General features: G+C 40.5%; 1 protein-coding gene across 1 annotated transcript in view; it reads left to right on the top strand.

Annotated features, from left to right (window-relative positions):
- The first annotated feature begins 19490 nt into the window (after positions 1 to 19490).
- The window catches only part of sox2 (SRY-box transcription factor 2), a 38695-nt gene continuing 31087 nt past the window's right edge, over positions 19491 to 27098 (top strand). Inside the window, 1 exon segment of the mRNA XM_029429060.1 lies at positions 19491 to 20009. The gene's annotated coding sequence lies outside the window, so the exon portion shown is untranslated.

The raw sequence follows: 27098 nt of genomic DNA on the forward strand, positions 1-27098 counted from the left end.
CTGTTGTGTGTGTGATTGTATCAGATTGTACAAGTCTTCATCGTTTAGTGTTAAGACACTTCTGCAGCCATTTTCCTTCCTTCAAGACATTTAAGGTGAACAAAACAATGCATGATGCTCTCTTTACAAATCGTGCTGATTTCCTTTATTCCTGTTGTTTTGAAGTTCCACCCTTGTAACCCTGCAAGGATCAGTAGTAGATTTAACCTGTAATCAAATACAGAGGTTACAGTCGGTGTAAAATGCTGACTGACTGGATGTTTAAGAGCAGCTGAATATAATAGCTGAAGTTTAAAAGAAACACACAAAGCGAGACTATAAAACGACAAATTAAGAGAAATATGAGAGATGAGAAGGGTGTGACACATTTTTTTTCTGTTTTTGTTTTTTCCTGTTTACTTCTAATACATTCTACTCCTGCACGTACCTGTGTGACAATTAAAAAGCATAACAATTTACATGTGCTTTTGTGGGTGCCACTGTTCCACCCCATGGTGGTGGTATGTTACATAAAAACAAACTCATTTATAAAGAAGAAATGAGTTGTGTTTTCAAAGTAACTAAGAATGTAAGGAGGAATTGGTGAGGATGTGAAAACAGCTACGGAGATATCAGTGACACCCTTGACTCGACCTTTCTGACCTCGCCGACCTTTCTGACTCTTTACTTTTCAACCATTAAAAATAATACATTTGTTATTTCTCTCTTTATCACTGTCTTGCCTTTACTGTCTCTCTCTCTCTCCTCTTTACCTGTCTCTTTCTGCCTGTATCTCTCTTTAAGTCCCTCTCTTCTTGCAACAGCTGCTTGATGTTTGTGACAGGCGGTGCGATAGCGCTGACAGGCTGGAGACGGTTATCAGTGAGGGCTGCTGCCTGGCTAAATTGAAATTGCAAATGAAAATCCTGCTCAGCGCGTTTTTAAATTCATCAGCTATTATGTCAGATGACCTTTTGGGGCGTCGGGCTCTGCTGATAAAACTCCAAACGACAACACTCGGCTCTGATCCAATTTTCGACACTGTCTCCTTCCTCCCTTCCTCCCTCCTCATCCTCCTCTTCTCCGTCACCGTTCGACCCAGTGGCAGTGAAAATGATAGGCTTTCAGGAGAGCCTCCATTGTCCTGTAGATGAAGAGGTTTTATTTGGAGGATATGGCCCCTGTGTGTGTGTGTGTGTGTGTGTGTGTGTGTGTGTGTGTGTGTGTGTGTGTGTGTGTGTGTGTGTGTGTGAGTGTGTGTGTGAGAGTTTGGGGGCACCCAGCGTGGCCTGGCCTCGTCCTTGTCCCACTGTTGTTGTCCAATCACAGCGAGGATCAGAGGCCAGGAACGTGCGAGCATTTAGAAATACAGCGGGGGCTACGGTAGCAGAGAGAGAGAGAGAGGTGTAAGGGTTTAATAAACACCAAGAGTAGATGTCACTCTAAATGGCTTTTCCTGGGTGGGTCAGTGTGTGCCAATATTGACTGACGTGCGTGAGTGTGTGTGTGTGTGTATCATCTCAGTGGAGGAAAAAGGAACAGGGCTGATCCTCTCCGTCTATCAGAAGCTCTATCAGTCTTTAATTGAATTTTCTCCCTCTCCCATTGTTGTTGTCTTTGTCTCTGGGGACTGGATGGTCAGATATTTTTTTCTCAGGTGGTGCTGCATTACAGCTTCCACGTTCAAACCTTACATTATAAGAAAATAGCTTAATGCCATTTTACCCAATAGACTTTATTTTGTGTGAGATTGGTGCAAAGTCACGTGACCTGAAAAAAACAATTCTCCATACTGACATGATGGTTGCTGATGTATCGGCTCAACGAATCGTCAGATTTTTACCAACAATTCGCGCTGGTGTTGGTTACAGGGGTCACCAGAGAGCTTCTCCATGTTCAGCTAGTAGCTACTGTCAATCTGGAATTTGCCCGGGGGCTTAACGCACATTTAGCGCTATTTGGCTACTGTGAACGGCCATAATATCCGTGATAAGTCCCTCCCTAGCTTACTGTTTTCCAGGAAATACGTGGAATCAAGTCGCACTCTGCTCGTCTCATGGAAGCTATTAAGTAATTTACTTTTATTAGATAGTTTTATAAAAGGGACTCACTATAAATAACCTTTGTATACAACTATGGATATTGAGCTGGTGTTGGTCACACCACATTTTGTGTCCTATCATAATTTAAAAAAACTGATGTTGCCTTTTTCTTAATTGTGCTTTATGTACACGTGAGATTTCTTCAACCTTAATGATACTGTATCTATCATGCAGATATTGTCATAATAGATATAATACTCTCTATCTTCTCTCCTACGCCAAACTACACGTTCGATATCTATTCCTTTAAAAAGTCCCACAAGCATTATTATGCTGTCTCTGTTTTCAGTTAATTAAACAGCTTAAAGGCAAAAGTGCCAACAACGTGTTCTTCGGACATGTTGATTAAGCTTAAAATGAGGAAGTTCAAATTTCTTATTTATTGCAAAAATTCTTATCAAATGACTTTTTGTGTTCACTTGAATGGTTCTGTATGAAAATATAAATTGTGCACATGTGTGTGTGTGTTCATACAAAGTGTCAGTGTACAACTAATCATATGCAGTGATGTGTTGGCTCTTTCTCTGTTTACAAGTGTGTCTCAGCATGTGCCTATTTCTGTGTGTGTGTGTGTGTGTGTGTGTGTGTGTGTGTGTGTGTGTGTGTGTGTGCGCCTGTGTGAGTGTGTGCCTGTGTGTGTGCCTGTGTGTGCTGCTGTCCCAGGTGTGCGTTATTAATCAGTTATCAGGGCAGTTTATTTGCTGGGTGACAAGTTGCAATTTCCCCCCTGATTCAAGCCCTCTTTGTCAGGTGGGAATTACACTGAGAGCACATGACAAAACACTTCACCTCTGCTTCGTTCCCTCACTTCCCTCTCTCCCTCTAGATTTTGCCAGCTCTCTTTTCAGCCTCTCTTCCCTCCCCCTGATGTCGCCATCCCGTTTCCCACTCCCTCGTTCATTGCCTCGGCATCTCCCACAGCTCTCTTTCAACATATTCTCTCCCCTCTTCCTCTTTTATATTTATTTTTCCTCCCATCAACAACATCATCCTCGGCCCTTGGAGTAAAAAAAAGGCGGACTGTATAATTAATCACACAGCTTGGTCTAATTAGAGATGAATCGTGTCCCTCTTGTCACACACACACACACACACACACACACACACACACACACACACATACACATACACATACACACACACACCTCAGCTTCTCAGGTCCTAATAGCAGTTGATGCTGTATTAACGGCAAATGGTGCAATCCCCGCAAGATCCCCTTCTTGCCTTGATGAATCTGATGAATGTGACAATAATTAGTGAAGACAGATGAGAGGTAAATTACTACTGACAATGCAATGCTGTCCCGTCTGCCACTAGAGAGGGAGAGGAGAGAGAGAGAGATAGAGATTGCAAGGACATGTCAGAGAGAAAACGTAGTTTGGTTTCAAATACAAAATATTATTTTCAAGCAAATTATGAAACATTGATTTAGCTTAATGGAAACTGTAATAATTGTATTTCCTCATCATTATAAAAAAGTATATTTTAATAGATGCTAAAAGATTATGCAATAAAAATGAATGTGACACAATGACCTCATTTACACCTGCATGTGTTTGTCTTGGAAGTTATTAGCAAATGCTACGGATCCATATTTTCTTAAAGAAATGTGCAGTATTTGCTTGAACCAATCAAACCTAATCCACTTTGAACTTTTTCTCATCTCAAAAGTTTTCAAAGATTCTCCTGATAGTTTGATGAAAACATAGAAAGCCATGCAGAGTGAGACCGACAGATAGTAAGTGTAACAGCAGCAAAGCCTCAGGACTAATTACTGCTCTCTGCCAGAAGAGAAAGAGCGAGGGATGATGAAGGAGGAGGAGGAGAGAGAGAGAGAGAGAGAGAGAGAGAGAGAGAGAGAGAGATGGTAATTGTTTTCGTCAGAGGCAGTGGGGAGCTATCAGGGTAATAAAGTTAATTAGCAGAACAAACAAGGAGAGAGAGAGGGACGGTAAGAGGGAGAAGGACAGAGTGAGAGATTTGATGATGATAAACGGCAGCAGATCTAACACCCGAAGAAAACAGTGAAATCAATTATTCCTATTTTCTCCCTCCGGTGGGGGAAAAAACACAAGAGTCACTGTAGAGCTCAACTAAATGGAACAAAAACTCCTCCTCCTCTCTTATAAGAGCTCATTTACCCGCCATAGTGTGTGTATAAGTGTGTGTCAGTTTTCCTTGTCGCATTTGTTTTGTTTTTTACACTTGTCAGAATCAAAGTGATAAATATACAAACATAGTGTAAATGCACTTGTCTTTGATTGCAGCTCCTACTGTTGCTCATCCCAGAAGTTTTGTTTTTTGGTGATATGTTGGAATAAAAAAACAATTCTGTTTTGAATGTTGTTTGGGAAAAAAAGATTAAATCCAAGCATTGCTTCTCCATTGACTGACCCATCTGAGACTTCCCCATTTGATTTAAAAGGTGAGGTTTTCACACCTGCCTTAGTTTAGCATTCTAGCATGCTAACATTTGCTAATTAAACACAAAGTACAGCTGAGGCTGAAGGGGATTTCATTGTTTTGCAGGTATTTGCTTAATGAAATTATTGTATAAATCAAAATCTTGACCCTATGATGGCGCTGGAGAAAAAGTCAGACAATCACCAAGTAAATTAGGATTCATCTTCTGGGCACTGTGGATATCTGTACCAAATTTATTAGCAAGCCACCTGATAATTGTTAAGATATCAGTCGGTCCAGTTTTGTTGGCAAAAGGAATCACTCTGATTGGCTGTTCATCTTAAGTGAATTAGTGCACGAGAAGAGAAACAGATGTGAAGAAAATAAACTAGCGACTGAAGTCAAGAGGGCACACACAGTCTCTTTTCATTTTTCATCTTCATCTCATCTGATCATTCATGTATATACACGGATATTTTCACAATGACATGGCCATCCGGAATGAAGATAAGTGGCCTGTAAATATCTTGTAATCTGGGATTCCTCATTGTCTCACCATTATACACTATAATACCTTAGGTATAATATACATGTGTATTTTAGACCTTCAGCACTATCCTCCCACAATCTAACCACCTTCAAAAAGGAGGTGACCCCACTCTCCTAAACAATTACAGACCCATCTCCAAATTGTCTGTCTTAAATAAAGTGCTGGAATCATTGGTAAGTCAACAACTAAAGGACTTTTTAGCGACTAATATTTTATCTGACCTTCAATCTGGTTTTACGAAAAAACACAGCACTACAATGGCCGCCTTAAAAGTAGTAAATTATTTTATAAAGTTCTTAGACAATAGAGAACATTGTGCAGCACTTTTTATTGACTTATCCAAGGCTTTTGATACAGTAGATCATGCCTTATTGTCACAAAGACTCTATAGTATAGGTCTCTCAGATCAAGCCGTCTGTTGGTTTGGTTTGTATTTACCAGGCAGATCACAGTGTGTGCGGGCAGAAGGTATAACTTCTAGCTCTCTTAATGTATCCAAGGGTGTACCACAGGGATCGGTTGTTGGACCATTGTTATTTATCATTTATACAAATAATCTTAATCACAATGTTTTAAATGCAAATTTCCATTTTTATGCTGATGACACAATAATTTACTGCTCTGCGTCCTCCCCAAATCAGGCTCTTTGTCAGCTCCAGACTGCTTTTAACATTGTACAATGTAATTTGTGTGATTTGAAACTTGTTTTAAATGCTGTAAAGACGAAGCTCATGATGATCTCGAAAGCAAAAACCAAACACTTGAACCTCCCTCCTATCACTACTTCACAGGGTTCTGAGATTGAATCTGTGTCTCAGTTCAAATATCTTGTTATTATCATTGACGATTCTCTTTCTTCTAAACCTCACATTTTAGAACTTTTGAAAAAACTGGTGGTGGATTCCTGGTCCACAAAACATTGCTGATATTATCACCAGAGGAGCCAATCCTCAACATCTGGATGAAGACTCGGAGTGGCAGAATGGACCACGGGTTTTGAGTTTACCTTTAAATGAGTGGCCAATCAAATCAGCCAAAGATCTGGCAGCCATAGCCACAGAAAGCATCAACAAAATGCAAAAGAAGGCATTTGTTGCTGCACTGACAAGGACCAAGGTGGAGAAACAAGACCAAAACCAGGTTCAAACAGAACAAAAAAGGCCACCGGCAGGATCAGCCATCCGAAACCTTGTAGATGACAAGTTCAGTGATCTTACACGACTTGTCAAGACAGTTGCATGGGTCTGGAGAGCAGCAAAAAGGTTCATTGGACAAAATCAAGCCATGAACAACCCAAAGTGGGAGGCAGTCTCCTTAGCAGGAGTGATCTCCGTAAGGGAACGAGGAGATGCCCTAAGAGACATTTTTCTGGCAGCACAAGAAGGCACTTCTTTCCCAAGTACCACTACAGACAGGCTGGTAGTCTACAAAGACAACGACTCTGGACTGTTGGTTTGTGGGGGCCGAGTGCAGACCTTCAAATAAGAGGGAGTTGGAGTCCCAATCTTGCACTATGATGCCTGGGTGTCCACATTGTTGGCTCAGGAGGCCCACAATGAGAGTCATGATGGTGTGGCCGGGACCTTGCTCAAGACAAGAAGGAAGGCATGGATCATAAGGGGCAGGAGTTGTTGACTGTTGCATTGTCTGCAAGAAGGCAAAAGCGCAAAATTGTCAACAAGTGACTTGCCACTGGAGAGAACTGAACCTGCTGCACCATTCAAGTTCACTACGGTAGACCTATTTGGACCCTACCAAGTAAAAGATGATGTCAAGAAAAAAGTGACACTGAAAGTCTGGGGAATCATCTTTTGCTGCATGGCCAGCAGAGCCATCCACACAGAGTTGGTAAATACCCTTTCAACCGAAGGTTTCCTAATGGCCTATCAAAAGTTTACAGCAATTAGGGGGCATCCAAGAAAGATCTGGTCAGATCCCGGCACCAATTTCATTGGAGTAAAACCAGTCTTAGAGGAGCTGTACAGATTCTTGGACGGCCTGAGCAAACCAGCCCTAGAGGAGAATGCGGCCAAAAATGGAACAGAGTGGATGTGGAAAATCCATCCGGCCGACTCTCCACACAGGAATGGTGCTGCAGAAGCTGCCGTACACATTGTGAAGACAGCCCTCCAAAGTCTTGGGAAGGATCTTGTGCTCAGCTATAGCGAGTTTCAGACAACTCTTCACATAGCAGCCAACCTGGCAAATGTGCGCCCAATTGACGCCAGGATTCAGAGCCGGGAGGACTGTATTCGATATGTTACACCAAACACTCTACTACTTGGTTGAGCCTCTCAAAGTGGGGATTTTAAGACATTTGACTTTTCCAGGTACCCCTACAAAAGACTCAGAGGAATGTAGTCAGAGGTTACCAAGTTATGGAGGAGCTGGAGCCAACTCGCTAGCCCAAACCTGTTTGTGAGGAGCAAGTGGCATACTGCACAAAGAAACGTCACTGTTGGGAATATTATCTGGTTAACCGACCAAAATGCACTGAGGGGGCAATTCAAGCTTGGCAGAGTTGTCAGTACCAACCCAGACAGCAAAGGCATCGTGAGGGACGTCAAAGTAAGAATTGTCCCAAGCTACCATGTCCCAATGACAAAAGCTCTGAAGGCAAAATCAATGCATCCAAACTCGTATGGGAAACCATGGCAAAGCCCAGCTACCATCCTTCACAGGGATGTTAGGAGGCTGGTTGTTTTACTACCTGCCGAAGCTGATTGTGTACATGTTTGCAGTACGGTTTGTTTAATTTCTTATATCGTTTGTGATTTAAAAACTGACTGCATAATTGTATTTAATTAAAAATGAGTGGTACTTAAAGTTAAAATGCCGTTAGAAGTACATATTTACTCGGTAAAATGAAATGCATTTAAATGATGACAGCAGCTGTGCATGTGTTATATTCATTTAGTGGGAGTGCATTTGTAAATTAATTTAAGGTTGAAATAGAAATAGTTGGAAATTACAAATGTGTGTATCTTGCTATTTACATTTATTTGAGTTGCCTTGTAATATGTATTAATAACCTAAATACCTTGTCTGACTTTTGCTGAAATTGCAAAAAATAAAAGATGGAAAAAAGGAAAATAGCAGTTTGGTCTTTTGGAGTGAAATCCAGTTTAAAAACTTTGGGTAGATGTTTCCATCCCTTTCAAGTAGGGAAGCTGCACATTTAGAAAATAACTTGACCGGCAATGTTTTGAAAGTTCTTGCAAGAACACAATAAGTACAACCAAAGACACACTCACAGACACTCACCACATCATGCTGAATACTTTTCAACAGCTTAACCAATCAAATCCTTGCATTGTTGAATCATGTGGATTTCAAAGTATCCTGCCATGGCAACCAAACAGTATCTGACAGGCCATCGCTATGGCGATGTGGTGACAGGCAAGGTAATGGAACCTGTGTCACTGGTGAGAGACACAGGAAACAGCTCTCTGCAGCGCTAGCATGCTTTTTCTGTCATGTCTCATTTCCAAGATGCTGTAATTCTGTAATTGAACAAGGCATGGTGAGGGTTTGTGTGTATAGTATTAAGTGTGAATTATTCCCTGAAGTGCCCCTTGATAATGTGGCAATGAAACTCAAAGTAAATGTTCAATTTAAAGGAGATAACAGTTACTTCCTGGATTGTTTATTTTGAACCCAGTTACGATAAAGCTTCAGAAATATCTATTTGAATCTTCTAGATTTGTCTTTCCCTGAACACTGATAATCCACAACAGTTTCCAAGAAATGCGTTCATATCTTGCTGCTTTCTCTTCTCTGTAATAACTGTGATTAATAAATTAAAATTCATTATTTTCAACATAGGACACCTTAGTTTGGATTAGTGTCCTTGCACACCCACCAAAGGCAGAATTTGTTTGTAGAAAGTACTGTAATCCATGGTTAGGGAGTATTTAAATCGCTGTACTTCAATTGCACTCACAGAGTAATTGCTAAGAGGTGAGATATAAATGGGTCCAACAGGGCAAGAAAGACGAGTGATAAGACAATCAAACAAAATTGTAAACAACCCAGGTGTTTTGTCAAAATGTCAAAACCAACCATGTATTTGCAAGTAAAACTAAAGGCGGGAAAACCCAAGAGTGCGCACAACTCTGTGGCAAGTGTGGTAGGTCAAAGTTGAACCAGGAAGTCTGCGATGGATGATGTTATTGTTGATTTTCTCTACCAAATAAGTGCCACTAACCTGTTTAAATTTTCAACTTGTATGATTCTCTGACCACTTGAGTTCCTTGTCCCATTGGTACAAGCTTTATGTACGTCATCATTCAATCACTAGAGCTGTTTCGATTGCACCTCAACCAAGCTTAAAATCTTTTTTGCTAGATGTTTTTAAATTTTTGGTTAGGTGGATAGAAACGCATTTATTGTTGACATGCACATTTAAGCCAAAACCCACCACTGTAGGGTAGAATAAAGCTTTAAAGTACTAAAGAGGGGCATTTGGCTTACATATAGCAGTCAATAATAATGAAGGCAGCCAAAATACAGTAATGAATAAAAACATCAATCCACTGTGCCTTCTGTACTAACAGCTCGTCATGTAAGGCTAACAATATTATAAAACATACATAATGTAGACGGTTTGCAGGAGCAGTGAAAGAGCAGCTCCTGAAAAATGGAAGAAAACATTTCAGAATGCTGGATATCCTGTTTGATTGACAAGTGATAAAGTGCAGAGCAGGGCAGCAGTGAAAGCTTAGCGTCACTGTGATAGCTTCACAATAAGGCCCTTGTGGCCGACATGGTGACCACATTAGTCAACTGAACCACCAGCGTGTCCCTAAAATACACTTTCTTATCAGGGATGTTTCCTTTTTGGGTAAACAGTCACAAATAAAAGGCTTTCCTTCTTGCAAATTGGTTTCAAGGAAATGTATGTATAATATATATTGTCAGTTTGGGTTTGTTTGGTTTAGGTTGCCAGGATGTCTGGTCTGGGTGTGTTTGATTTGGTTGTCAGGCAGTGCTTTTGGACTGATGTGCTGTTAGAGACCATCACCTGGGACATGTGATAGCTTATCAAAGTCTGAGCAGCCCTTCTGGCACGCACGCACACACACACACACACACACACACACACATATACCTTACACCTACTACTAGAAGAGGGTGAGTTTGGTGTGTATGTGTCTTCGTGCGCTTGTGTGTGTGTTTGTGTGTTACTCTAGTCGTCAAGGGAACCCTCGTTGGAAGGACAGTTTGACGTCTCGCTTGGCATCATGGGAGACGGCTGTCACCTGACGATGCTGCCACCACGGAGATAACCTTCAGGGTGACAGCCGAGACAAAGACACACACACACACACACACGCACTCGCAAGAATGTATACAGGCAAACGCATACACACGCATATGAAGCCACATACATGCATGACCGCTCAAACACACACCGCAGACTTCACCCGCTGAGCTAAACACAGTGTGATTGATCCTAATTAGTGCTAATCAATATGTTGATTGATAGTTTTCACCTCAAAGAAATCGTCCGACCTACAACAAAGAGAGGTCGGAACACCCTCTCCTGATTCTTTACAAAAGTCTGATAATCAAATGACCTGTCGCATTTCCATCAATGAAGAGACTGTATCTAATGATAATCTTAACGGTAAACCTGGTGGTTTATTTGTCAACACATCTTATTTTCTCTGCACGCTGGTGGCAACAAAAACTAACATGGCAGGTGTTGTGGTGTCTGCGGGTATTTGCTTGGCTCTAGGTACCTTGATTGTCCGGTGTTTGTATTTTATCCTGGTGGGCCAATGAAGGGCACATGTTGTTGTTGTTGTTGTTTCTGCAGTTCCATCACAGCAGGGCCGGAGTTTGATTCATTTTCAGCCCGGGAGTTTCATGCCTCAGACCAGGCCACTTTAGTTCACAACCTATTAATTACACTGGAGATATAGTATATAATTACAGTTTAGTTTCACTATGTGAGTCTGCTGTAGTGCACTATTCTCTACAACCTTGTTATTCACAGTGTATTATTCTAGAATAACAATGAATTGTCCCCCCCTCCCTACAGACAAAATCGTACCAATCGTCTTTAACATTGAGCAATCGTAAGTAGTCGTCACATATTTTTTTAAAGAACCTATTGCGACAGGCTGCATGATCTATTTATAACCGACTTACCAGGAATCTTCCCATTTCTCTAGATTTACCACTTTGACCTGCACCACAGGGACCCTGTTTGACAAATTGGACCAAAAATCACCCTTTGTTGTTTGAAACAAAGTGCCTTATTTGTTTTTTTTTTTAACAATAATGTACTTTTGCACAAGTTTTATTATACAGAGTATATTCTATTATAAGTCCCAATGCAGTATTCTAAATTGCATGCATTACATTAACAACGGCATCACATTAAACATAGTATTTGTAAGTAATATAACATTAGATACATTTGCCAGAGAGAGAGAAAAACATAGTTCAAATGCTTAAAGCAACAGCAACACTTTGAACTTTTTACCTCAAGCTTTGTAGAAGTTTCTTCTTCTCTTGAATATTTGGGTTCAGCTCCCTCTGTATTACTGTCATTTGGATTTTCCTGTCATGGCGACAGGTTATCATTTGATTTTTTTTGTTCCACACACGGATCATTTCACCATTTCCACAAATTCTGACAGAGCAAGTCAATACAGAAGGTGCACTCAAACTAGTAGCTTTTATTTCTAAATTACTGTTACTAAGAGGAAAACGACTTGTGCAGCCAGGCTTGTGTAACGGGAGCTAATAGAGGACTTTCCTCTCTCCCTCACCTCTGTTTAAACCTGGGTTTATTTCATGTTTACACATAAAACAAATATATGTATGTTCAGAACCGAAAAGGCACATTTCACACTGGTCAATAAATAAATATTGCCTTTTTGACTCTTGACGTCAGAAGTTTAACTGCTCTAAGCAGCTGATGGCACCTTTTTACCGATTCTAAAGTTTTACCAGGTGCTAATGCCAGTGATTTATCTTAACAGTAAAGGTACTTTGAATTTGAAATGTTATTCTTTAGCTAACACACACACACACACACACACACACACACACACACACACACACACACACACACACACACACACACTGTAATAATACAGGCCCGAGGGCTAACGGTAGCCCTTCCAGGGGTTTAGGAAGCCCCGTCGGTTTCCTGCGATGCTGAACTGTCATGTAGATGTAACCCAACGATCATCTCCTCCATTCACCATGCCGCCCTTTGTTTTAAGTCCCCGCCCTGTATGTGCATGTGTGTGTGTGACTGTGTGAGAGAGAGAGAGTGAGTCAGTGAGTGTGTGTGTGTGTGATGCATGTGTGTGTAAGTAAGTACGTAATTCAGTAAGTAGGTAAGTATCCCTCCCAGCATTTCCTGTCTTATGGAGCTCAGGCGGTGTTAGCCAGGGTTAGCTGCGGCTTTAGCACCTGCTGTCACTGCTGCAGTCCCACTCACTTGTCCAGTAACAACGGCTTTAGTTTGGAGATGAGGATTACTGCTAGTAATGTGTTCTAAGAGCATTAGCTTGGGCCTAGGTGGGTAATAGATTGTTAGAAAGTATCAGACAATAACCAGGAACTCCCTTTAATTGAATAAAGTTGGTAGTGCCAAACAAAAAAGCCGGAGAAGTTTGCTAAGAAAAATCACGTGTGTCAAGGAAGGTGTGTACACATGTGTGTCACATGTGTGTTTGGATGTTACAGTCCGAGCCAGAGAAACAGCAGAGGAAAGTGGACTTTATCAGCTTATCCAAAATCCTGGAAACGGAAGTCATTAACAGACTCAGCTGAGATTTTGATTCTATTGTTTCTCTTTTTAAAATGATGACACTCAAATATGTGTCTCATCAGTATTGAAATTTGTATCCAAGCACTCACTGAGAAATGTGTTTGTTTCAACAGATCCTCAAATGTATAGTGTATTTTATACACTTTTACTGTCAAACTAAGAATTCCAGTCAGTTGTAAAACTAATGGACATCTTTTGCTTAGCTTGACCATATAAGAAGCCTATTAGCTGGGTTATCAACATGCACTCACATGGCGATGCACAGAGGAAGCCATCGTTACACTTCTGTGTGAGTGCAAACAGTTTGCATCACCTTGATTTTCCACCTCAAAATTCAACCCTGACCCAAAATTCAATTTTAAAAGGAGAAGGAATTTTATTGGGACCAAATCTAACAGCAAATAAGAATTAAGAATTTAATTTTGTGTAACCCAGAGTTAAAAGTATGTACTCCAAGATCATAACAGGATGTAATTGGCAAAAGGTTGCAAATATTTGAGAATGTGGATAACAGGTTAATACATTTGGAGACCTGAAAGCATTTATTTAGCAGATTAATTCTCGCACTCAATCTAGTATTTACAATCAAATTCCAAAATATATGTAGTGTATTTGCCTTATAACCTTGTCTTTTTTGACTCTGAGGAAGACACAGTAGTGTGAAAATGTGTTTTTGTGTTTCCACTGTTAAAGGCAATCAGTGTTTCTCTGCCTCGTTTGACTTCAAGAACTCTGTGCTGTGTTATTTCTTCTATTAGAACTAATAATTCTCAGCAAAGGACTGATTTTGATTGAAGGTTAATTATTATTTATAGTTTAATATATCCTTCAACGCTTTTATCTGTTTGTTTGCAATCTGTCATAATATATTGATGATTGGAGACAAAGGCCAACAAGTTTGTTTACGAAATTTGACATAATACAATTTTGTGAAGGAATTAAGTTGTCTTTCCTGGAACTTTTGTACCTCAATGCAATGCCATATTTCTGTAAAAGCTGTTTCCTTAAAATGACATCTATATACTAATAATTTGCAACGGCAAAAACATTTTGAAAGGAACATAATGCTGTGCGGATTACATTCATTTCACTCTTAACAACTAAAGCATGATTTAACTTTTCTATGTCAAAACCACTCAAAGCTTTTGGTTGGAGCTCAAGAAAGATGTTTCAAAAAGTGTCTTCTTATAAAACACCAGCATCTTTTTGACCTTGACCATGCTGTGGCATGTCAATTACATAGTTTGGCCATCACAATGGGAACTATGGAAACAGTAACTCTTCTGGAGTATAACCTGGAGTAAATTGTGATAAGTTTGAAATTATTTAAAACAACGCTGTACACTGTGTTCTTTTGCTGAATCATCATAACACCCCTCCACTGGTCAGCATTCATTCTCCTCTGGTGAGAAATATTATGATCACTGGTCTTCTGGAGACCACTGGTTTGACTGGCAGACATAAACACACACGCACACTCACTCACACACACACACACACACACACACACACACACACACACACACACACACACACACACACACACACCTCTCAGTGGGTGCCAGCAGCAGACCAGGTAATGATGGCTATTTCAGTTTCTCTACTCCTGATGTTCACATTGACTGGCAACCTCACACTGAGACAGATAATCTCCTCTCCTCTCCTGCCTTGTAGGGAGAGAGGCAAATAGGAAGTGGGCAGAATACTCTCTCCTGTTGTGTATCAGCGGCATACCACTCACACTTACCCCTAGGATCATCACATGTGGATGAGCAAGTACACACACATTTACACAAACACACCTGCACAGTGAAAGAGTGAGACAAATGGACAATTATTCATGAAGGTGAAGAAAGAAAAAGGCAAACAGCAACTAGAGAGCATGCAATGAAAGAAAAGAAACATCACAAAAGAAACAAAGCTCAATAAGCCAGTTAATAAAAAACATTACAAATTAAGAAACAGCTGCTGTACATTTCAACAACATCTAGCAGCAGTCCGTGCCTCAGTAAAAGTAAATGAAATCCTTATCTTCAGATCAGCCCCTGACTTAATTGAAAAAGGTTGTCATAGAAACTTGTGGAAAGAAAAAAGCGTCTGAAAGTGTTTGTTGACTCTGCAAATAAAACAAAATTGAAGATGAAAGTGATATTTTTATATATAAAGCCACACATATATTGCTATTTGATGTGTCTTTGACAGGCTTGCTGACTAATCAGATAAGGAAAAGATTATTTTCATAAAACAGACAACAGCTGTACAATTTATATAAATTCTCATTAATTGCCAAAAGACAAACCAAGTGTACTTGCCATGCCAATAAAGCGACTGACTCTAAAAATACAATGTGCAGTTGATACAGAGGCAAAGAGAGGAGGGTTCCCGTGTTTGCTGCTGAACTGCAAAGCATCTCAGCGTGTAAAAGACACAAGACTAATCACTCTCATTGTGGCCTATTTCCATGGTAACTCAGCATCGAGCGATAATTTAGCCTCGCTAGCTAACGACACAGAGTGAGTCATTATCTTAGCGCCAGGCTAGGGCCTCCTATTTAAAGATTCACACTATGAATGAACAATTAGAGAACAGATTGCTGGCCTAAGTGGGGGAGAGACAGGAAAAGACGGAGGGAGCGAGGAGACGAGGCCAGTGTGTGGTCACCCCTCTGTCCACCCATCCAGGGATACCCAGGAAATTGCTTCTATTTACATCGTTGTTAATGTGCTCACACATCGAACGGTTAAAACATTTTAATTCAAAGACAATTCGTTGTTCTTACTCAGGATTTTGATAAGATCAGTAATAACAATATCAAGGTTGGATGAAGACTGCAATAGACAAAGATTACAACTTGTCATTTTTTTTGTCAGTTGTGCACAGTTCTGAGTAGGCGCTCCTCAAAGGCTTCTGCAAAGTGTTGCAGGTTTCAGACAGTTTGACAAACACTGTGTTTGAAGAATACTGACCATGTGACCTTAAATAGAGGTCGATCGCTGTCATCGTGCTGCTAGGGAAGGAAAATATAAATTTGGGCAGGGAAAATTAAATATCATGATATTTTTTATCAAATTCCTCGATATTAATATTGCAGGGTTGGTTATTGGCGCTTTCACAAAATATTTACACAATGAGATTTTTTGTTAAATGATCCTCAGTAAAGTGGATACAATTACAAAATCACATCCCTTTACTGTAATGCTGCCTTTAAAACCAGGAAAAGACACTTTTCAACATTATGATATCCAAACTCTTAGACAATATTGAGTCTCTTTTCACAATATCGATACAATCTCAATACATTCAGTTTTTTAATGGTGTTTTAATGAGATTGGCAACATATGAGGAACAAGGCCATGTTCTGAAAACATACTCATTCACTCAATCTACAGTTCACACATCTCATGTGTCTCCTGATCCTCCCTGATCTCCTTCACTGTAGCCCCCCAGACACACACACACACACACACACACACACACACACACACACACACACACACACACACACACACACACACACACACTGTTATCCAAAACCACACCACAGCAACCCGTCCCAAGGTCAGTTTCTTATTGAAATGGTACTGTGTGTGTACTCTCCCTCTCCCTCTCTCTCTCTCTCTCTCTCTCTCTCTCTCTCTCTCTCTCTCTCTCTCTCTCTCTCTCTCTCTCTCTCTCTCTCTCCCCTGTCAGGCCTTTTGTGCGTCTCCTTCTAAAGAAGCTGTCAAGCTGTACTGTTTAATGGCTCACAGGAGGGACAAAAAGCATACTTTGTTTTGTTTTGTTTGCCTGCCGTGGCGTTCAACTCAGTGAGTGAGAGAGAGAGAGGGAGAGAGAGAGTGGGGGTAACATGTAATTTACTGTTTGCCCCACTCTACTGTACATTGCTTTAGTCATGCTAATGCCGCTCTTTGTCGGGCTGAGGAGATAGCCATCAATCAGCTGTCAATTGGTCAATTGAAAAGAAAAAAAGAGAGGGAGAGAGAAGGCCCCTATTCCCTCCCTCCTCGTCCTCCTCTTTTTCTTCTTCTTCTTCTCCTCCTCTGCTACCTAGCGGATTTGGAGGTCCTGGAAAAGCCTGGCAGCTTGATCCGGATCTGGATCTGGTGTCCAGGTGGAGGATGTGGAGCAGAATGCAAATGCATGAACATACTTCTGTTGCAACTTGTTTTGGGTCGTAATGATTGGCTGTCCATGTGTCAAAAAGCCCCCAGTCTTTGTTTTCTTGTTGTTGTTGTCAAAAAGCATTTTAAAGGAAGTATCTAATTGTAATGTGACACCACTGGAAACTTTTGCAGTGCCACAGCAGAGGACGAACCCTTTATTATGCTAGCTAATGTTAGCGCTAAGATAAGCTAACAGGCCCATTAGTGCCAGTTCATTTAGCTCGTTAGCCGAAGCCTCGGGGCTGATGACATTCATTACATATCATTAGTGCACAATTAACATGTCTCACTCAGACAACGTCGCTCCCAATGTTACACGACACTTTTAATCATGTTTTATGAAATGTTTCCGCCAGCATGACATGATTTATGAGTTTTACATGACAGGGCGTTCATTACATTAACCAGCTGTATTCATGAAGGCTGCTGTGGAGTGATTCCAGGTCCATAGTCACAATCCTGATTTGTCCTTCTGACTGAAACTGGGGATGAATTTTATTTAGAAATTAAAAATGTTTCATCCCATCAATTCACTTCTCATTTAGATGCTTCCTTAGCTTTTATTCTCCAGATACGTCCAGAGTGTCAAGGTAAAAATGTTTAAACTGATTGAGTTCTCACTTTTAAAAGATTACAGAGTGCATGTCTGTTCGAAAGAACCTTCAAGTAACAGTCGAGATGAGCTGTGTCAGTTTTGTGATTTTTTGGACTGACTACTTTTTTCATTGATAAATGTGTGATTAACTGGCAGCCAAATGATGCAGTTGTGGAAATTAACTAAGTACATTTAGTCAGGTCGTGGGCTTAATTCTGAGGTACTAGTACCTTACCTGAGTATTTCCATTTTCTGTTATTTGTTATTCTGTTTAGTTACTTCAATTTCAGAGGAATATGTTGTACTTTTTTACTCCGCTACATTTACTTGACAACTATAGTTACCCTTGATTTAGCAGATTAAGATAAGATAATTTACATAATAAAACATCTGACCACTTAATACTTACTTGTGTTTTTAAATATGATGAATTGCTTCAGATTAAACTACCCAACAGTATGTACAGTAGTTACAAACGGACTATTGTGCTGCATAATGTAAAATACTTTTACTCTTTTACGCACAAGTTGTTGATATTAGTTATGTTCTTTTACTTCAGTAACATTTTGTAATGAAGTATTTATTGACATTTCTATGAGAATTTTTACTTCAGAATCTTGAATGAAGGAATTCTCAATATCTGAATATGAGTCTTTGAGAGATCATTTGTGTAAAACTGACCAACACTTTATGAGTTAGTTATGATGTATAACAACTTTGCTTTTATTACATCCACAAGTCAATTTCTTGAATAACCTTAAAGCTAAACCTGCATTTACATCAGGGCTGGAATTAATATCACAATGTTTATACAATGAAATCACAGAGCCATTAAAGTTCTGAGAGGTGACACATGATGACTAATAGCACACGCATGATTATATTCTCAGGACTATGGGGGCTCCAAATAAAACATCAAATGTATGAAAATCACGTTGAAAATGAATAAATATATGTTATATACATCAAACGATAACTGTTATTCATCACATTACAAAAAGAAAACCCAACACGTGTAACTCATTTTGTTAGTTTTTCAAAATGACAGGATATGATTATACGTCGACATAATTTATCATGAGGCATCAGCAAACCTAATTTATATGGTCAATTTAGATGATTTGGATTGGATCTCAATCCAGAACACTGTTGCATGTTTTGTTCATTGAAATTTCATGACACGTTTTTTTTGCATCTTATTTTTTTTAAGTACTTCTCGTGACGTTGCTTTAACAAGAACATCGGGATCCTTTATATACAAAGTTCTAAGAACACACACACACACACACACACACACACACACACACACACACACACACACACACACACACACACACAGGGACAAACAGTGCTATTCTCTTTTTTCTCCCTATCACACTCACCCACCCACTGATCAACACACAGACATGAAGAGAGAGAGAGCAGTATTGATTTTGCTGTCTCCAGGCTGTTGCGAGTGTGTGTACTTGTGTGTGTATAAAAGGGATTAAGGCCCTCGCTCAGCTGAGATACCATCAGCCATCAACCCTGCTAGTCCGCTTCGGGCTTTCCCGGCTGCCACATTGTCTATTCTGCTCCGCTATGTGAAAAATGTTGAATATCAACAATGGCTTTCAGTGGTGTATTGTTGAGTTTTTGTATGAACTAATCTTGCCTCAGTGAAAGAGACCTAGGGCTTGGACAAAACGTCTAGAGCCACAGCATTCCTAGCTGGCTCTCCCCTTGAACACTGAGCAGAAGGCTGGGGCTGAGGGAGGCAGAGTAGAGGGGAAGGCAGGCTGGAAGAGAGGCAGGGACAGGGAGAGACGAGGCCGGGGTAGGAGCTCCGAGACTGGGGGTGAGGGGGATGATGGGCCAGGGGGAAAAAGTGTGAAGGTGGGAGGGCGGAGTGGGTACAGCAACCTGGCTAAGGTGGGAGAAAGGTGAGGGACAGGGAGGCTGCGATTTAAGGTGCCATAGTAGGAAGAGGAATGCTAGGCGGGTTGAAGACGAGGGACAAGGTGAGGAGAAATGTCACATGGAGGAGGAGGAGGAGGAGGAGGAGGAAGAGAAGGCCAGGACGGAAGATAAAGGGGTGAAGAAGGACTGGGAGAAAGTCATGTGATTCTAGGCTGGAAGGGATTTAAATAAACAGAAATACACAACTTTTCCTGCATGGAAAAACTGTATGAGTGTAGGAGGCTGAAGAAGATGTCTCAAACAAGTATAAGAAATATACTAGTCTGGAGGTGAAACAGGTAGCAAGAGAACAAAAATGTTGGCAGAAAAAGAGTTCACTATTCCAGCTTCAGGAGTGGAGAGTCTTTTTTTGTTGTTGCTTTTCCTGCCATGGATGTAATGCTGCTTTGGACAGCGGCCGACGTCCAATCAGACAACAGAACCGTCGGCTTTGTCATAACGACAACCATGACATCACTGCAAGGTAAGCTGACTGAAAGATTGGCGGACTCTGGGACTGCGTTACCGACTTAGAATAGTGTGTGTGTGTGTGTGTGTGTGTGTGTGTGTGTGTGTGTGTGTGTGTGTGTGTGTGTGTGTGTGTGTGTGTGTGTGTGTGTGTGTTGCCATCTCTGTGGTCTGTCCTTGCTGTCCTGCTGCGTCTGATGAGGCTCCTGCAGATAGAGGCCGGGGGGGTAGTGATCTGTTTTCCTCTGTTTGTATCAGATTCTGATATCAGACGTCATGGTAGAGTGACGCCATGTTGAATTCACCATTTTTAAACCGGTTTTATCTGTGTTGCATTTCAACCAATTTATCCATCTGGAGCAAGTCACTCCAAACATTGCCACAGGGATCTGACCACTACTATGTTGAGCAGAGGAGAGTTCAACACGCTTTGCTTAAGGGCTCAGCATTAATGGTTGTTAAAAGAGGTCAAAATAATTTACTGTCACAATTTCATATTACATTGCATACAGTATATACTACAATAGTGTTTTTGCAGTTACTTTTAATTGTTTTATACTAACAGGAAATGAAACAATGCTTGTTTTGGTTTTCTTCGGTGATCCTGGAGATGTTTGATCACCATCTACATATGATTAGGTTTTTTCCTCAGTTTTATTTAGTATGCATTCTGACATTAGTCATATTAATACATTCATATTTTGAGTACACATCATGTTTTTATATTTTCCAGTGTGAACACACTTCATACTCAAAACCTGCTTAAATATAGTATGTTGTATTTAGATATTTATTTTGAGTATTGTATTGGAGAATTGCATACTGAACACAATAAATACACTCAGTATGACATCAGATTGAGTATGTAGTGCGTTCTAACTGCATGAGTATGAGGATTTTGTGTACACGAGAAATGCCCGGATGTATAAGAATTTCTGAGTATGAGACATGAGTTTACGGCAGATACTCAACTGTCCCACAATGCACTGCTTCTCTTCAGATTGTGCAACGGCAGAGATTTTGAGCCCGGATAAAAGCTGTTAATATGTCAATTTTATTAAGTTTTAATATGTATTCAGGCAAGACATGTACCATTTAGATTCCCAATATGTGGTCAGTTTGCCTATGTTTTCGGAGATGCGAGAGCCGCTGGTCAGGTCAGCCGTCAGTCATGTGATATGTCTTGCTCCAGCATACTTTAGTGTTAACAGTCTGCTGGTAATATGTATTGTTGTTGATTTATCAGGCAGTATGCAGTCCAAACTGATTGAGTATGTAGTATGTCATTTTAATCCCAGCCTTAGTTTCTTGCTTAAACCAATTAAAGTCACACCTCTACACTGTGGCATCTACTGACCTGCAGACTGCAGCTTTGTGTGACTTAAGACTCATTTTGAATGTGTTCATTAAATAGAACATTTAAGAAGTTAGAAACAATTTGCACAAGGTGAATATTTAAGAACATGATTTACGGATTCTTCATACTTCTCATTATCTTTCAGAGAGAAAGACTCACAGTGTAGTTTTCTCACAACACAAAGTTTCTGATACTCTTTTCAGTCGCACTGCGAGGTCTGTTTGGGTCAACATGGTGTGTGTGTGTGTGTGTGTATATGTGTGTGTGTGTGTGCGTGTGGCAGTTTGGGGTCAGTGCCACGGAAACCTGGAATTGAGAGATGGTTGGCTTAACCCCTCACCCCCAATACACACACACACACACACACACACACACACACACACACACACACACGGATGGATGTGAACATCAGTGCAGTCTAATCGGCGGCCCCTGGTGATTTGCCCTCAGCTTGAAGCCCTGTCATTCCTCCTTGCTCTCCTCACAATTACAGCGATGAACTGAACTAGAAAATCTGCTTCAATCTAGCAATTAGTCCTGAGGCCCTTAGCTGTGTGGGTCTGTGGTGTGTTTGTGCGCGTGCGTGTGTGTGTGTGTGTGTGTGTGTGTCTGCTCGTTGTGTTCCAATCCTTATGAGGACCAAACAGGAAGATGGAAGTTGGTGACAGCTAAATAGTGATGTTGTGTTTCTGAACTATGTCATTGTCAAATGCATGTTTTAACCTTCTTGTGATTATTGTAAACAAATTAGTCCACAGAGGAGATGATTGTTGGCCTCACACCAACGATAGTGTTTCTCAAAATCCTGAGCCCCTTTGAGAAGTCTTTTTTTTCTTCCTTTTGTCTTATAAATATATACATTTTAAACACCCATGCATATGTTACTATTATTAAGGTGGTGTAATTTAGTAAACACATCTGTGTTAAGGATGTCACAGTAAAGCTACAGCCCTCATGGCCCATAACTTAGTGAAGCAAGAATGTTGCTATTTGAAATCTAGTGAAGAAGACACAGACTTGAGAATGGATTTGACTCATTTGTGAAAACCTTTTTCATCCACATATAACCTGGAAGTACAGCACCCTCTTCAGTGTGTGGTGCTCTAAAGCAATGCAACAAAAAGGAAGCTATAAGCAGCACTTTCAACTCTCTTAATGTGCTGCATCCAACTTCACTGTCAATATTTCTCCTTTAACAGCAACAGCCGCTGCACAGCAGGGACGGTGAAGCACTAATGTGTAATGTCTTAATGTGCGATAAAAGAGATGCGACCTCTAAAAGAAATGCACGCACACACTCTTCTCTCCCATGTGTTTGCTTCTCCTCCTCTCAGGGAGCAGTAAAGTTTGCTTAGTCAGCCTCTTAAGTGTCTAGCCTTCAGCTATATTACCCTCTTTTCCTGCAGTTTTAAGGCTATTGCTCTTTTTTTAAGTGCTCACATTTTCGTTTATGAAAAGTGAAGTACATTTTATTTATATAACCCAATATCACAAAAGGAAATTGTACTTCTCAAAAGTAAAATAGTGAAATTAAGAATTAAAACAAGACGCTTAGAGAGCCTTTAACCTTTCAACCCTCTGTATGCAAATTCTTATACAGTACTCCAGGACATGCATCGTGCCACTGACATGCCAAATGGTGGCATTCCTGAGAAGCCTAACGTGTCCTCATTATATCAACATATGGCTTGGCTTTGCTGAGACATGTATTGACCGTGCCATAAGCCTATAAATAAAGAGAGTGAAAGACAGCCTCGGGTTCAATAGGTTTAAAGTAATCCGATGGAGAGTCCTTACAAGTGTAGCAAACTCAAATGAAAGTGCGAGTGTGTGCGGATGAGAGGATGAAGTGGACAGGGGAGGAGAGGAGTGCAGCGTGGTCAGGATGGGATGCGGTGCGGGGGAGGAGGGAAGGTTTTGGTGGCCAGGGGGAAGGCAGGCCTGACTGCGCAGCGACAGAGACGCTTAGTGCCGCCTGGCTTCCTCCTAAAGACTCGGCCTCCTTTCCCCCCCCCGCGCATCTCGCTCCTGTGTCTCCTCTCTCTCCTCCGCCACCACTCTCTCCTTCACTTTTCTCTCTCCTCCTTTTGTCCCGTCCCTCCTTCACCCTCCAGTTCCTCCCGCTAGCTCTCTTTTTTCTCGCTCCATTCCTCCATTTCTCTCACTTCCTTAGTTTTTATCCCCCCTTTCCTCGTCTAGGCCATTACAGACACTCAGCAGTGGGCTGAGAGGCGGGGGTGGGTGGCTGCGGTGGTGGGATGGGGAGATTGAGGGGGGACAAAAGCCCTGAGATGCAGCGGTCCGACGAGAGTGGCTGGCTTTGAAAAGAAGCCGGACGGCTTCTTAATGCAGTAAGTTGACGGACAGACTCGGATAGACAGACAGAGCAGACTCAGCCCTTTATCCTCGTCCTTTAGCTGATGCCTGTTTTGGCCAAAAAAGCACATCATCCGCCTTGTGCCCTCCCCTCGATGCCCGATGTTTTATCGAACACATTAAGATGTGATGGAGGGATAGGTGGAGGGACGAGGAAAAGAGGGTAATATAGCTGAAGGCCAGACACTTAAGAGGCTGACTGAGAAAACTTTACCGCTCTCTAAGAGGAGGAGAAGCAAACACATGGGAGAGAAGAGTGTGTGAGTGTACCTCCTTTAGAGGTCGCACATTAAGACATTACACATTAGTGCTTCACCGTCCCTGCTGTGCAGCGGCTGCTGGTGTTAAAGGAGAAATATTGACAGTGAAGTTGGATGCAGCACATTAAGAGAGCTGAAAGTGCTGCTTACAGCTTCTTCTTCTTCTTCTTCTTTCTTTTTTTTACAAAAATTCTTTTGAAGATGCAGCTCAGCTAATAATCCCACTAACATACTGTTATGCAAACATGATCAAACTTGGTATCATAATAATATATTTGCTTTGGCTTTTTACTTTTTTCTTGCAGTTAAGAGATCAATAAAAAATAAAAATAATTGTACAAATCCATAACTCTGTGTGATACTAATCTTTGTAACACACCAACAAGGACAGACAACACTTTTCTTCAAAAGCTTCAATAGTAAACAGATGAGCTGAATGGATTTACTGTCCAACTCCCCTCTTATCAACCTAATTCTCCGTCCAATTATGGCAGTTTGTACTCGGCTGTATTATTTTACTCCGATGGGAGGGGTCCTCAAATGATATTTTCTGCCCACGTTTATTTACTTGTATTGGCTGTCTCTTTTGTTGTGGGTGGTGTAAGAGTATTATTATGGATTTGGCTGTGAGGGATAAGCTGGTCTGCGATTTTGATATCAGCTGGACTTTGATCAAATGCAACAAGCTCTAAATCCACTTTAATCAGCGCGGCGTTAGTTTACCGGCGAGGAGACTTCACAAGCTCAGGGACGTTTCTGAGGGGAATAAACACAGACTTATTGGCACTTTTGTATTTGCGCTAATAAACTTTAATGAAGCTAAAGTTTCATGGTAAACAATTTTGGAGATCAATGTTGTAATCTAAGGATTTCAATTACAATGGTGTGAGAGCTCTTTGAAGTTTCATGGATCATTACTGAATTATTATCAGTCTTAAAGTTCTGTTTAATGGTATAGTAGACATCTTAAACTATGTAAGAGTGTGTTAACTGTTAACTGTCTTCATATGGTGCTTTGCTCTTCATGTGTATATAAAGATGTTCTTGATTATCACATAACTGAAAACTGTCTGTCAGCTTTTTCTCTCCAAATTATAAAGTTATGAGAAATGTGTCTGTGATTATTAAACACACTGACAGTGACTTGGATTAAACAATTTCTTTGTCAATTAGAATACATTGACATCCATATGTCAGAGTATTTGTTTGCTCAGCTTTGGTATGAAAGGATGGACATTTTGTGAATAACTATTGCATTTATATTTGTTAACTTAAATACATATAATCAATATGTCTTTATAAGCGAAGGATCAAATGACAAGGTTTTGTAAAAAGTGTCACTTTGTCCATATGAACTGTTCTGCCACCAGCAGACCACCATGTACCTGGACCTTTATCTATATATATATATATATGCGTTTTTTTCAATAGTTGTGACTGTTTGTAATTTCAAATATTAGTTTTTCCGTAATCAGTGTAATGATACTTAAGCTAGCCATTGCGCTAGTTGTCAGAGGCTAATGCGTTCTCGGTAACTGTTGCAACACTTGAACAACAATAAAAGTTTTGAATAGATTCAGGCTAGCCCATTCTTCAAAAGAAAATCATCAATTCAACACTATTCTCTATTTTATTGAGTCTCTTTTTAATGCTTTGAGTGAATTTGAGTTACCTCTTGTAAACAGTTAAGCTGTGTTTATGTCTCGGGCTTTTATTGTGAAAGGTAAGATCGTAAGAAGTGGATCTGGTATGCGCTGCCTTTGTCGAGGTTAAAAGGAGTAATTAGGTTTGCCGTCGGTGTTTGGACTACGTGTTGTTGTTTTTTAATCCTCAACTCAAGCCTTGGCTACACTACCACAGTGTACGCTTTGATGTGACGTGGCATTCTGCACAATGTGAATGTTCGAAGCCTTTATTTGCAGTGCAAAAGGTCAGAGAAATCGGGCTTATTCAGAAAAGAAATGACGCCCTTTTTCATTGCGTAATATTCCCATTCTCTGTGAAAGTGTTCATGACAAAAGCAATAGTTCAAGACAGTATATTGACGTGCCAATTAATCGCATGAAGAAAAGCCCCACGGGGTGTAACGGCCTTCAATCTTTACATTAGTGAATCTAGTTTGTAATTGTACTAATTTGATTTGCTTTCATGGTAAATAATACCTGTTTATGGTTTCTTTCCAAAGTTTAAAACCAAATCCAATGCTGTTTTATAGTTTCAATTGTCTCCAGTAAACACTTCAAAGACTATCTCCTGTCTCTGAGTGTGTTTAGCTCCCTGCATAGATGTGCACCTGTGTGAATAGTTAGGGCAGATGATTAACTACAGATACAAATTTTCTTTACATTTGAATTAGGAGATTGTATAAAGACAAAGGTATTCTAAAAATATATAGCACTTAACCTGCTTTGTTTGTCATGTTGGTGCTTTGTTAGGCAAATACATTTGTATTAGTCATTGGCTTTATGTGTGCGAGCAGCATCAGTAACACAGAGCAGCTCAGTGGATCCTGATGTAGTTTAACAAGTGTTGTCTGAATTACATATCAAAAGGCCATTCACCTTTACCTTTTGTCATTCACTGAGCCCATAACTTGATTGATTTGTGAAATTAATTCATCATTAATTCATCCCTGAAAGCAAAGTAAAACCTAAATATAATTAAGGATTTTTGTTTGTGTTTGTTTGTACCTTAATTTGAAGAAATGGAGGCATTATTGTTCTGCCTGTAGCAATGTATGATAGAGTAGACCTCAGTGTGTGTGCATATTAGCAGAAGCATGGATAGACTTTCAAACAAAGAGGTTATAAAAGATGAGAGAGGATGGTTTTATTGCACAACAATAGGTTTATAAGGCTTAAACTGATCTGCAGCATACCTACAACAATGGCCACGCACACTCACACACACATGGATGCAGGCATGCACATGTACTGTATGCATGCCCCAATCAACCTGAGCATGTGCCAACATGTTACACACACACAGTCAGAATAGCCAAATCCAAGTCCATCTACTGTTGCCACACACACAGACACTCGGCCCAACAGCCAAAACCCAGTGACAGCCAGGCCAACTCCCCATTTAACACGGAAACACACACATATGTAAA

The sequence above is a fragment of the Cottoperca gobio genome, chromosome 4 (assembly GCF_900634415.1).
Source record: "Cottoperca gobio chromosome 4, fCotGob3.1, whole genome shotgun sequence".
Taxonomy (NCBI): domain Eukaryota; kingdom Metazoa; phylum Chordata; class Actinopteri; order Perciformes; family Bovichtidae; genus Cottoperca; species Cottoperca gobio.